Source organism: Papio anubis, chromosome 11 (genome assembly GCF_008728515.1).
Source record: "Papio anubis isolate 15944 chromosome 11, Panubis1.0, whole genome shotgun sequence".
In the NCBI taxonomy this organism is placed as follows: domain Eukaryota; kingdom Metazoa; phylum Chordata; class Mammalia; order Primates; family Cercopithecidae; genus Papio; species Papio anubis.
In genome coordinates this window covers 75,543,115-75,556,318 of record NC_044986.1, presented here as the reverse complement: position 1 = coordinate 75,556,318, position 13,204 = coordinate 75,543,115, and the positions used below count along the sequence as shown (strand labels likewise).

The window sequence follows — 13,204 nt, the reverse complement described above, 5'->3', positions numbered from 1 at the left end:
GTTGCGATTGATGGGGGGTGCTGTGACTGGGCTCCGATGGGCTCCTGCTGCTGCTCCTAATAAATCTGTCTGATGGGCAGTAGGAGCACGATTACCTTGACAAATGGACAGCTGGATGGGCCAGTTGTTTAACATGCGCGGTTGGGGTAGATTTCCGGTTCCGTAGCTGCCTTTATGGTCACCAGTGCATGTTCCCCTGGCCAGATGCGGGCTGTCCACCATCCCCGATGGCTCTGCCTGCTGGAGGAGGTGATCTGGGCACATTTGCCACTGAGTAGATCAAGGGGCTGCCTCCTTCACTTTCTCTGGCTCTCTGCATTCTTTGTCTCCACTGATGCCAGCTCCCCATCTCTCCCCATGTGCCATTGCTGTCCCTGCCCTGGGAAACCAGAAGATGCCCCTGCTGGCAATGCCCTGGGCCAGGAATCCAAAAACTTCGGTTTGGATCTCCTCCACCTCCAGCACAGCGGGCCATCCTGAGCAGTTCCTGCTACTCTCTGAGCCTCAACTTTCTATCTGTAAAATGGGAGTGATACTAGTATAACCACCTCCTAGGATTAGTAAGAAGCCTCTCTTCTTTGTGCCTAGGTTACTAGGCAATAGACTTGCCTGCAATCTAGAGGGTGAGTCTCCTGGAAGGCACAGAGGTGGGTGTTTTGATGGGGGAACATTTTGATTTGGCTGCACTCAAGTACCCAATTCAAAATGAAAATTGTTGATCTTTTTGTCCGGGTAATGTGTCCAACGAATGTCCCTGTCCCCTCCTTGACTCTCCACCATCCCTGCCCCCTCCCTCCTTTTAAAAAAAATTTCATTTGCCATTTGATTCTCACACGATTGCCAGTCCCACCCTAAGAGTGGGACCTGGTGACTGCTGCTGTACAGGTGACGGATAGAGGAAGTTGGTGGTGGTCGTTTCAACACCTTCCTTGGTAACTATAAAAAAAGAGCTGAAAACAGAATGTGTGGTTTTTAGCCTGAGTCAAAGTCTCTCCACATCCACATGGCTACGTCAAAACATGGGATCAAAACCAGTCACAACATCGGGGACCTACAGGGCACACAAGGGTGGAGGTGCCACTGAGATGGAGGCCGGCTCTGTCTGCATGCTCCGGGAGCTGATTCTGTGGCAGCCCAGCAGGACTCAGACTCCTGGAGACTACTCCTGCCAGCCACCCACTAGGCAATGGTGGATTGGGAAGGCTGTGGGGTGGGGTGCTGGCTGGGTTACAGGCAGCAGCCCTGCTTTTTCCTCCAAGTGAGCACATGGCCCCTCAACTCCTAGGATCAAATGGAAGCTGAGATTCTAGACAGCACAGAGCTTTTTCTTTTCTTTTTTAAAGAGACAGAATCTCACTCTGTCACCCAGGTTGGAGTACAGTGGCACAATCATGGCTCACTGCAACCTTGAACTCCTGGGCTCAAGCCATCTTCCTGCTTCAGCCTTCCTAGTAGCCGGGACTGCAGGTGCACTCCACCACACCCAGCGAATCTTTTTATTTTTTTGTAGAGATGGAGTCTCAGTATGTTGCCCAGGCTGGTTTCAAACTCCTGGGCTCAAGCGAGCTGCCTGCCTTGGCCTCCCAAAGTGCTGGGATTACAGGCGTGAGCCACTGCACCTGGCCAGGGACTTTTCAAAGGATGCTTCCCCAAAGCAAATACGCTGGAAGAACCTAGAGATGGGCTGGCCCACCTCCTGCTCTCTGCTAAGCAGAAGTCCAGGAGAGAGGCTGAGTGACCTTCTGAGAGCTACAGATCCAGGGAGGGGCTGAGGCAGATGGGACCCACATCGGCTTACTCAGAGTCCCCTGCTCTCATGGGAGCACACCTCACTGGGCATAGGTAGATTCTCTCTCTTGTCAAACTCAATGGATGTCAATGTTCACATTAAAGAAGACAACTTGATGCTGTGAATCTTTATGTATGAACAGGGCAAAATTGGGTCTAGCATGTAAAGAAGGAAATCGCATTGATGGTGTACCTACTGCCTGTCTATTTCTATGTGGAGCATTTTCCATGACTTCTGATATGATCCTAATGACACACACTGGAGGCATCTGCCCTTGCTCCTATTTATTGGTGAAGAAACCAAAGCTTACAAAAGTCGGTTACTTCAGAGCCACTCAGAAAGTAAGAAGAACGGAGGCAGGTGTCTTGCTGTCTTTGGCTGAGTTTAAGATCCCTGTCCTGTGGGAGCTTCCATGTTTAGGAAGAGAGACTAAACAGGAATTCCATCTCCCCAGTCCCTCCTTGGTCATTCCTGCAGTTATTCTGCAAATTCTTATTGAGCAGGCACTCTATGCCAGGTACTCTTCTAGCCTCCAGGGATATAAGATATAACTAAGTACATATAACAAATAAATCTAAAATATATATAAATAAAACCATAGGTTTGGCCAGGAGTGGTGGCTCACGCCTGTAATCCCAGCACTTTGGGAGGCTGAGGCTGGTGGATCACAGGTCAGGAGTTCAAGACCAGCTTGGCCAAGATGGTGAAATCCGTCTCTACTAAAAATACAAAAATTAGCCAGGCATTGTGGCAGCAACCTGTAATCCCAGCTACTGGGGAGGCTGAGGCAGAGAATTATTTGAACCCGGGAGGTGGAGGTTGCAGTGAGCCGAGATTGCACCACTGCACTCCAGCCTGGGTGACAGAGTGAGACTCCATTTCAAAACAAAACAAAACAAAACAAAACAAACAAAACAAAACAAAACAAAACACCATAGGTTTAACTGAATGAGCTTGCCAATATTCTCCCATTTTGACCTATAAGAATGGCCGTTTCATACAATACAACCTAATAAGTAAAATATATGGATGGTAATTAGGGTTCTGAAGAAATGTAAGGTGAGTTAGGGAGTCCAGGGTTAGAAGGGGGTCTTTCTAGCATGCTTGCTTGACCACGTCACACCCCTCGTCTCCATCACAAGCTCCCAGTTGTGAGGAAGGAGCCCCAAGTCCTTCCTGGGTCCTCCAGGCCCCTCGTGCTCTAGCCAATCCACCTGTGTTCCTCAGTCAGGTCCCAGGCTCCAGAACACAGTCTGCTCTGTCTGAGAGCAGTGGGTTATGCCGGAGTCACCCTTGTGCCATTGTCTGCCAGCATCTCAGAAGCGCCTTCTTGAACCTCGCGTTTCCTCCCTCTCCTAGACAGTTTTAATTGCTCCCGCTCTGCATTCACACACACTTTATTACAGCACTTAGAACTGCTCTTCCCTTTAGAAGACGCTGTGATTTATTCATGGGCCTTATTAATGGTCATATTCCCAGTGGCTGGTGCAGTGCCTGGCATGCAACAAGGTGCAGGAGAGGTGTCATGAGTGAAAGGAGGGAGAGATGCTGAATGGGAGATGCAGGGAACAGACAAGCAAGAAAGTGGAGACTTAATGGAGAGGGTCAATGAAGCTGCCCTTGAGATGGGGCATCACTCAAGGGAGAGAGGAGGTGGGGCTTGTGCTGGGTCTGCCCACACCTGCCTACATCTGCCCACACCTGCCTACATCTGCCCACACCTGCCCACACCTGCCATGCCTGCCCATGCCCGCACATGCTTGACCTGCCCACACCTGCCTACACTTGCCCACACGTGCCCACACCTGTCCATACCTGCCGTGCCTGTCCATACCTGCCCGTGCTTGCCATGTCTGGCCTGCCCACACTTGCCGTCACCTGTCCATACCTGGCCTGCCCACACCCACCCTCACCTGCCCATGTGAAGCCTGCCCATACCTGTCCACACCTGCCCATGTCTGCCCATGCTTCCTATGCTGGACTTGCGTTTCCTACTGTCTTGAAGGCTCTGTGCTCACCTCCCTCCCTGCCTCTTTCCAGAGCTATTCCTAAGCATCCTTCAGAGAGGCCTCTCCCAGTGCCTCGGATCGGGGAGCTTGTCCTGGAACACGTGCTCATGGCCCAGCTCTTCTCCCCACAACCTCCTCCCAGCTGGATGTCTGCTGGGCAGTGGATGCAGTGGCTGAGCAGATGAGTTTTGGACCAGACTACTTGAGTTTGAAGCCTGGCTGTGATCTTGGGCAAGTTTTTTGTCTTTTGTGTCATTCCTCAGTCATCCCCTATAAAATGGGGATACTCACTGTCCTGACTGCATTGCGCACCAGGAAATGGGCAGGAACTAACACACGTGGTGTGACAGCCCAGAGCCAGGCATAGAGTAAGTGTGTGGCTAGTGCTGGTTCTCAGTCAGCCATGTTTGGTTGTTGGCTGAGCAGAGAGGAGACCAGTGTGACAGAACCCAGGGGACAGTCTGGATCACTAGGAGCTTGAGTGTTAGGGAGAGGCCAAGCCTTCATCTCCTGCAAGATAAAGCCCAATCTCTACCCCACAAACACTGGTGAGTGACTCTTTGCCCAGCAAAGTTGCCAGAGAGACCAGAGATGCCTGGAGCCCACGTCTGGCCTCTTGCCGAAGTGCTTCTCTCTGTGAGATTACATATTCTGGGCCACATCCCTTCCATCCCCACTTCCTCCCTCACTTCACTCCTTTCCTTACTCCTCCATCATAAAAGTCTCCAGAAACAAGTGAATGAGGCAATAAATTCTCTGTTTCTGACAGGCCGACAAGAGAGATAAATTCCGTAATGGGAGCTGCGGCCCTGCTCTCCTGTCCTAGTGGAGCTTTGGCTGATGGAAAGGTCTGTCCAGGGAAGGAGACTGGGGTGGGCAGAGAAGGAGAGGGAGGCTCTGGGAGGCCCCTGGGCTACTAAGCCCCGGTGGGATTCAGTTCTATTAATTTGCTCAATTCTATCAATTTGCTCAGTTCTGACTTGGCTGTTTGGCTAACTGACAAGCTGTGCAGGACAAGTCTCATTCATTCATTCATTCATGCATTTCGATCAATCAATCAATCAACCAACCAATCACCTACCCCTCAATTCATTCAGCAGTCACCTGACACAGAGGAGAGGCACATAATTCCTTTTAGTATCACTTTCTTTAAGAAGCCTTACACAAAGGACCAAAAAATATTTGCAACTTGAGCCACAGCAAAAGATTGATTTCCCTGGTAAATAAAGAACCCCTACGAATCATTAAGAATAAAGATAAACAACCTAATAGGAATACAGGCAAGGGATATGAACAAATAGCTCACAAAAAAAGGAATACAGATGGCTCTCAAAGTAATCATGTGTGAAAAAAGGCTCCCTCTCACTCATGATGACAGAAGCGTCCATGGAAACGTCACAGAGATGCCGCCCCCCACCCCAGATTGCTCAAGATTATGTGGCTAAGTGTGTGGGACAGACACATATTTCCGGAGGGTGGATGGAGCGTGCAGTGGTGTAAATACTATGGGGACCAGTGGGACCCAGCTTGTCTGGAGGGTGGTCTGGCAATATCTTGGCACTATATGTGTCCTCAGCCTCTCTACCCAGCAAATCTGCCTCTAGAAATGTGTCTCACTTCTACATGTACAAGATTACTGTACAGGTGCAAGATTATTATATGAAGCATTCTCTGTCTCACCAAAGATTGAGAATGGCTTAAATATCACTAGGGGGTTGGCTAAATAATTTATGGTGGATCTGTACAATTCGACACTATGCAGTCATTAAACAAAAAGGTAATGAGAGGTGCCTCTATGCACTAATATGTATGCATTGAGCTCCAAGATGCATTTTTAAGTGAAAAGGACAAGGCACACAATGAGATGGAATTTAAATTATGCTACTATTTGTGTAAAAGTGGAGAAAATGAATATATATGTATACACATGTATGTGCTTCTATGTGATTCTCTCTGGAAAGTTGAAGACATGTGAACGATGGCTGCTTCTGGGGAGCAAAGCTAGACCTGGGAGGCCAAGAGGCATGGGAGGAGGGGACACTTCACTACATACCTCTTTGTATCTTTTGGATTTTGAATCTTGTGAATGTTCTGCCTATTCAAAATAAATAAATAAATATCATTAACGTTTCAAAAAAGAAAGAATCAAAGGCAAAGCCTTCCTTGGCTCTCTTAGCTGGGGCTAGAGGCTGGGAAGGGCTTACAGGGTGGGAGGGCGAGCACCTGCGGGGATGGTGCCCAGACGAAAGCGTGGACCCTGTGACTGGGTGTAGTTGGAGCATGGTTTGGGGGAGTTTTGGTAAGACTGTGGCTGGTGAGAAACACAGGGGAAGTATCATGTTAAAGAGTTTGGATTTCATTGCAGTGAGAGGCCATTGGGATTTTAAGTAGGGATTGGACATGGTCAGGCTATATTTTAGGAAGAACTCCTGGAAGCAGCATGGGGAGTGGTTTGGGAACAATGAATGTGCTTGATTTTCCACCTTGCCTTTTCTGACATTTGCTCATTTCATCTTCAATAATTCTAATAGGTAGGAGAAAGTTGTTACATATGGGAAAACTGAGGCTCAGGAAAGTTATGTAACGGTTGAAGCTCTCAAAGTTTGGATATCAGGATTTCAACTCAGGTCTGCTTGTCTCCTGAGCCTGAGCTCCGAATATAGCCCTACGATGTAGGGCCTTTTAGTCACACTGCTCTGTACGTGCTTATAGTTCTGTGAGAAATTGTGATTCCAGTGGCCAAGCCTTGTGTCCCTTTAACTTCAAGTATATGGCCAGTTGGGACAATGGATGCAACCATAAGATTTGCTTATATCAGCCAGCTCCCACCAACTCACTGCAAACCTCTGCCTGCTCCTTCATCAAGAGAGCTGGGGTCACTGCATACGTCTCTGAAACTTACTCATTGGAATAGAAGCAGCAGACTTCCTGATGACCTGCTTTCCTCTTCTAAGGACATATCAAAGATCACTGGCAGACTTCTAACAGGCTGTAACAGGAAGAGTTAGAAGGAGGTTTCCTCTTGCTGGGGTCCAGGGGAGATACATTTGGCTCCAATTACATCCAGCCTTTTAATTTCCTGGTCATTTGGTTTGCATTTTCCTGTCATTTCTTCACCTGCATTTTTCTATGACTCCCATTTTGTAACTGTGAAAACTGAGAGTCACACAGGCAGCAATTCACCAAAGGCCACTTGGTTTGTCAGTGGTAGAATCAGGTGTGAAACCCTTGCTAGGACTCTGTATCTTTCTTCCATAGCATACGTCCTTTTCTTACCATGAGTATGAGTTTATTTGATTTTTCATGAAAAAGTACATACATGGCTTGTGATTTCTGGGTTCTTCTTGTTACATTGCTGATGTTTTCACCATTTGTGTCCAGGTGTCAGACCTATCAGACGCAGGGCCTTGGGGCTTCACGGGAGCCTCCAGGAGGGTGGGTCCTGGTAGCCAAGGCAGGACAATGGTAAGCTCAGGGACAAGGCCCTGCTGAGGCCTCTGTTGTGAAGGGTATCCTTCGGCTAGTTTAATTAAGAGCTGGGGGTGGGGTGCGCCGAAGAGAAGAAGGGTGCATTGTGTTGCAGGGAGCTGATGAGGTCACAGAGGGGGGTTGGGAGGGCCCGGGAACCAGAAGATGCTCTGGCTACCTCTGGGGGTGGCCCACACTCCCAGCGCCAGCAGGTCCCCGCAGACAGGCTATGGCGGGACTGACTTCTAGGTCAGCTGCCTCCGCAAATGCTGTGACTCTCGCTGGCTAGGAATGGAATGGAATGGAAAGTCTTGAGGCTCCCTCTGAGCTCCCTCGGGCTTCCTCCTAACTTTTCCCGGAGCCTGTCACCAGGCGTCACAGTTCAGTTCAACCACTCATTCACCCTGTGACCTTGGGTAACTCACATCAACTTTCTCAGCCTTATTTTTTTTCACGTGCAAAGTGGGAGTAAATAATGCTTATGTTTCCTGCCTCCAAAGTGTTTTGGGGAGGATCAACTGGATAAGCGGGTGAGATGCAGTTTGGAAATTGTAAAGCACTGTACAAGTGCATGCATTGACACTGCTCAAAACGTAGCCATTCCTGTCCTGAATAAATCCTACCTTGAACACCATGGCTTTGCCCCAACCACCCTTTACCTCCCTTTTTCTTATGGTGATAGTAGGGTCATTTCGATGTGTTTAAAACTTTTTTTAACTGAAAATACCTTATTGGTTTTTTAATTCCAAAAGTAATACAGGTTCATTATAAAACATTCAGAAAATACCTTTTTTTTTTTTTTTTAAATAGCTATTTCTACCTTTGAGATTGTCACCCTGTGATTTTGGGAACACCATTTCTCTTCTCTGGGTTTGATTTCCCCACCACTAGATTGAGGCTGACAAATGTGTAACGGAAGTCACTGACTCCATTGCATCCAGCGGGTATCACTGGAGCACCATGACATTCTTTCCTGGTGTGCCGGGATGCGACTCCAGACCCTGCTCAACACAGCCTGCAGGTAGCCACTGCTGATCTAGCAGAGTGGCTGGGAGAAGAGAGCTCTTGTGCACTGATGAGGGGGTGAGCGCTGATGTTTTCTGACTGCTTGGGTGAGAGGAGCCCAGGGTTCCAGGCCCTGGTGAAAAGCTTGGAGAGTCCCTCAACCTGTCCCAGTACAGTAGGGAGTTTCCTCTTATCCAATTCAGGCATCACAACCATTGTGTGGTGGATAATGGCCTCCCCTGGGGAGTTCCCTGAAAATTTTCAAGAAATTAAAAAAAAAAAAAAAAAAGAATCTTGCAGAGTCAATGGAATGCAAGCAAGTGACTTAATAAATTCACACCCACACAAATGCTTGTGCTTCTTCATCTCGGCATGAAACTGGGTGGGGTGGAATATTTTTGAGGCTCTCACTTCCAAAGAGAGTCCAGTGTGGGGAAGGGAACAGATACCACTGAGAACCACTTCAAGGAGCTGTTGCCATGTATTTCCCACATCCCTGGAATGCAAATTATCATAACCCTCCATTTCACAGATGAGGAAACTGAGAACTGGAGAACAGAAGTCAGTTGTCTGAGGTCATCTGGTTTGTAAGTGGCAGAGCAAGGACCTGAACCCAGCTTCGGAGGCCTTTGCTTTTCCAGTGAACCCACAAAAGCTGCCAGTCAAAAGTCCCTACAATTTGGAATAGTTCTGTGAGATAAAGCGTGTTTCCTTGTCTTCAGTGTTGGAAAAAAGTGTAATCTCAGTGTTATCACCCAGTGCCACCTCCGTGTGCCCATCCCTGAGGTGGACATCAGACCTTCCCTCTTTGACGTACTCTCAGATGTCGAGGTAGGAACCAGGCAGGGCAGGAAACCAGGAAGCAGGATTCTGGTCCAGCTAGGAGGAGTTGCTGCCCTCCGGACTTGAGTTCCTTCATGAAGCATCGAGGGAACACATTGGCAGCCTGGGCATGGTGGCTGAGTATGGTTGCTGGAGCCAGCCTTCCTGGGTTCTTTCCCCAGCTTTGCCTCATAGTAGCTGTGCAACCTTTGACCTCTCTGTGCCTCTGTTTCCTCATCTGTTAAATGAGAACACAGATACGCCCTACTTCACAGGGTTGCTGTGAGGATTGAATGAGTTCATCCACATGGAGCAACTAGAGCGGCACTGGTCTTTTGTGAGCACGCAGTACTCACTATATACTCTGAGAAAGGAGTCAGAATCCTGGGGCTTGGAGCCATGCAAAGAGAAGTGGGGACTGATTTGGCAAGGTGCTTGCAAGGCCCTTGCAGATTTCGCTGTGGCACACCCAGCTGGGGTAGCCCCTTTAGTCTGGAGCTCTTTAGAGAAGCCGCAGAGCTTCATTCTAATATTTTGGCCCAAGTTCAACGACAAAAGCTCCTCTTCCAGGAAGCCCTCCTGGATAGGTGGACCAGTCTGCTCACTCCCTGCTGCGGCTCCCAGCCCCCGCTGCTGATGCCACCCTTTGGCCTCAGACAAAGCGGGCACCAGCAGCGGCAGCAGCCGGGCCGGCTCGGTGGCTTTCATGAAGCTTGAGCTCCCGGGAGTCCGGGCTGGGCTGGTCTGCTTTGAATGCTATTTGCATTGCAATAGGCGAGCCTGGCCTTCAATACAGGCCCCTTCTCTTTTGACAGAACAGTCTCACAATCGCCTATTGACCGGGCACCTGTTCCTGCCCCAGACATTATGCAAATGCCGGCCAGGAGCGAAGCCGCCAGCCCCCCGGGCCATTGTGCATTGAACCCTGATGGCGCCCTGCCAACTCCCAGCCGGCCTTTGTTCCCTGGTTGCGCTGCGCCACCCCCGCCACCGCCTCCCGCCCGCCTGAGGTGCCCCGCCGAGGAGCTGCCCGCTGACAGCTACTTGGGTCCTTGCACCTGAAGAAAGGCCCTGTGAGCTGGAGGCTGGGCCCATGCTGAGGTTGGGCTGGGGCCCCCCAGGAGGCAGCCGGGCCCTTCATGTCCCCAGGGACCGCTGAGAGGGGCCTGGCAGGCGGAGGAGGGGGCAACCCGGACCATGCCATCTGGGGGAGGGGAGATTATAATAATCACTGTCACACATCTGCTGAGGGCCTTCCAGCCTGCAAAACCCTCTCGTGGCCGTTCTTCCCGCGAGGCACACCTGCCTCTCGAGGAGGTGGGCTGGGCACGGGGATTGTGTGCCTTTCACACAGGAGGGGACTTCAGCGCCCCAGGAGGGAGCTGGCTGATATGGGGAAGAAAGTCAGGGCAGGGTGGGGGCTGCTGGTGTCTCCGTCTCCCAGCCTTTGGACACTGTCCCTCCTCGTGGCTGTGACTCCTCTGAGCCACCATTGAATACCTTGCACAGCGTGGCTCCAGCCCTCTTCTCTTCCTAGTTTCTTCATCCTCCTCCTACTCTTGGCTTCACCATCATTCAGACCAGATGGGTTTTCAAGGTGTGGTCCCAGCACCAGCAGCATCAGCATCACCCAGCACCTTTTGAAGATGCCTGTCCCTGGGCCCCAGCACAGATCTTTTGAATCAGGAGCATGGAGTGGGCCCAGTTCTTTGAGCTTGGATGCACCTCCAGGTGTTCTGATGTGTGAGCAAGTGTGAGTACCCCCGACCTGTACCCCCTTCTCCATGCAAGCCTTGGTTGATGCGATCACCCCCTACCCCTCTGCTTGCTTCTTTTCCCCTGACCACCCTTCCCACCCTCCTTTGCCTGGGCTTGTGAACTTGACTGAGCCCCTGGCTGGTCCCAGGCTTAGGGCACTCCCATGAATGAGGCACACTTTGAAGAAACTCAGTCTAGTGAGGGCACAGCCAGCGCTGCCATTCTGTTCTTTCAAAGCAGAGGCTGATGCTTTGATAGAGGGAAGTGGGGAGCGGGAGCAGGGGTGGATAGTGCACAGAGAAGGGGCACCCCACCGACTGGGGGAATCCAGGGAGAATTCCTGGGAGAGATGGTGCCGTCACTGTACCTTCAAGGAGGAGTATGAGTATGCATTAATGAATAACTCAACTAATTTCCAAATAAAAGACTATATATAGTGTGTAGCCACTGTGCGCCCAAGACCTCAGGGGAGGCCCCTGCTATGTGCATGTGCTGCAGGTTAAGTCCAGCTGGGGCGGTGGAGGAGAAAGAGGAGAAAAAGGGATACTGAGGCCACTAACATGGTCCGGATGTCTGTCACAGTTTGCATGTGCTCCATTCCAAGTGATTCAATGGAGAAGCCCTGGTTACTGAGCATCCAGAAGGAGTTCCATCCTCCAGGAAGCAGGATGGGTGGGGGCTGCCATGACATCCTGGAGGTGGGGTCCCAGCACGTGAAGCCTGCTCCAGCAGGAGCACGTTTCAAACATCTTCAACAATGGAGCATTCCCACTGCTGTGGCCCCCAACCCACAGCTGTAGCAACAGATGTCTTCTGTAGGGTGGTCTCCTTGGTCCCCAACCCACCCTTTACTCCGGTTGGCCACCTCTGCTCTGTATCCTTGCCCCAAAGGAGCCACCAGGTTAGGGCGTAAGAGCAGGAACTGAACAGAGGACCAGCATAACCCTGGGCACCATCCAACATGCCCCTGCCAGCCCTTTGGCCTTGACAATCTTTCGCCCGATGCCAAAGTGCTTTAAAGAGTTTGGCCCAAAGCAGGGAAATCTGATCTCATGAGAGGCCGGGGCAAGGTTTTCGGAGCCAAGTGTTGGGCTGGTCTCACGATTTGTCTTCCTCAAGGGCCGTCAGAGTGCTCCTTGCCTAAAAGACAAATCTCACAGAAAAGCAAATAAAGTCAGCCTCCCTCAAACCACATTCTTTAATGTGGCATTGAAAGCCCTTTAGGATCTGGCCCCAGTGCCTCTCCAGGGTGCCCTGCCCTGGCCTCACCACTTTCTCATTCTGCCACACCTCCCAGCCTCTGACCCACTGGTTTCTCTGTCTGTGGAACGAGGCAGGGGCATCATTTCCACACTCCATTCCTCTGGGTCCACTGATTAACTTCTACTCAGGCTTGCAGATGACCCCCAGAAGTCTCCTCCACTGTGAAGACTTCCTAATCTATTCTATTTAAGAAACATTTAAGCAACACCTACCAGGCACCAATATCCTGGGCTTTGGGATATGCTGCTGAGAGAGAAAGTGCCCTCTCTCACAGAATCCCCAGTCTAGGGAGGAAACAGGCCAGTGTACGAGGAGGCCTAAATGAGGGTTTAGGTGGGCATGAAGAAGGAGGGATAAAGAGAATTTAGGAAAACGGGTGGACCCCAATTAGGGATCAGTTCAGTGAGGAGTGGTATAAGACAAGGGGGGAAGCCAAGTTTCTGGATGTGTGGGTGGTAGAGTCACCCCTGAGGTGGAGAAGGTAGAGAGACAGGTTGGGATCAGATGGTAAGAGAATGAGCCAGGCTGGAGGTGCCCATGCACCTGTGGAAGGAGATGCCCACTGGGAGTGAGAGAACGGGTCTGGCATTCAGGAAGTGTGTGGACTGACATTGACTGCCTGGCACCAAGGCCTTGAGGTGGCAGTGGCCTCTTGGGTGAGCCTTCCTGACCCCCAGGCAGGACTCACAGGCAATGTCTGCTCATCCTTTGTTCTCCCCATGATGCATCATCTCCGTCCTCACAGCACTGGTCACACCGTGTCATGCTCTGCCTGCCCGACTGGCATCAGGAGCCCCAGGGGAGCAGAGGTACAAAGCCATGGTCTGTCAATGACCGAAGTCTAGTGGCTTGAGGATGCCTCGGTTCCTTGGCAGGCTCATCTTGCTTGACTTGCATCTCTGCCTGTAGCTTTGAGGAAATATTTAAGAATGGCATCTAGAAAGAAAGGGATAATAAGACACATGCTGACAGTGCCATGGTTCCCCAGCAAATCGATAGCACGCTGGGACCTGAACTTCACCGAGTGGAAGGCCATGCCATCCCCATCTCACAGAGGAGGAAACTGAGGCTCAGGAAGGAGCAGTGATGT

At 50.7% G+C, this 13,204-nt stretch overlaps 1 long non-coding RNA gene across 1 annotated transcript; it reads right to left on the bottom strand.

The window, feature by feature from the left end:
- Positions 1-434: 434 nt before the first annotated feature.
- LOC103887508 lies at positions 435-6,788 on the bottom strand. The gene is made up of 3 exons (XR_004176985.1): positions 6,701-6,788; positions 5,852-5,893; positions 435-516 (listed from the first exon to the last, which is right to left on the bottom strand). It is a non-coding gene; the product is annotated as an uncharacterized LOC103887508 (long non-coding RNA).
- Between the last annotated feature and the right edge of the window lie 6,416 nt (positions 6,789-13,204).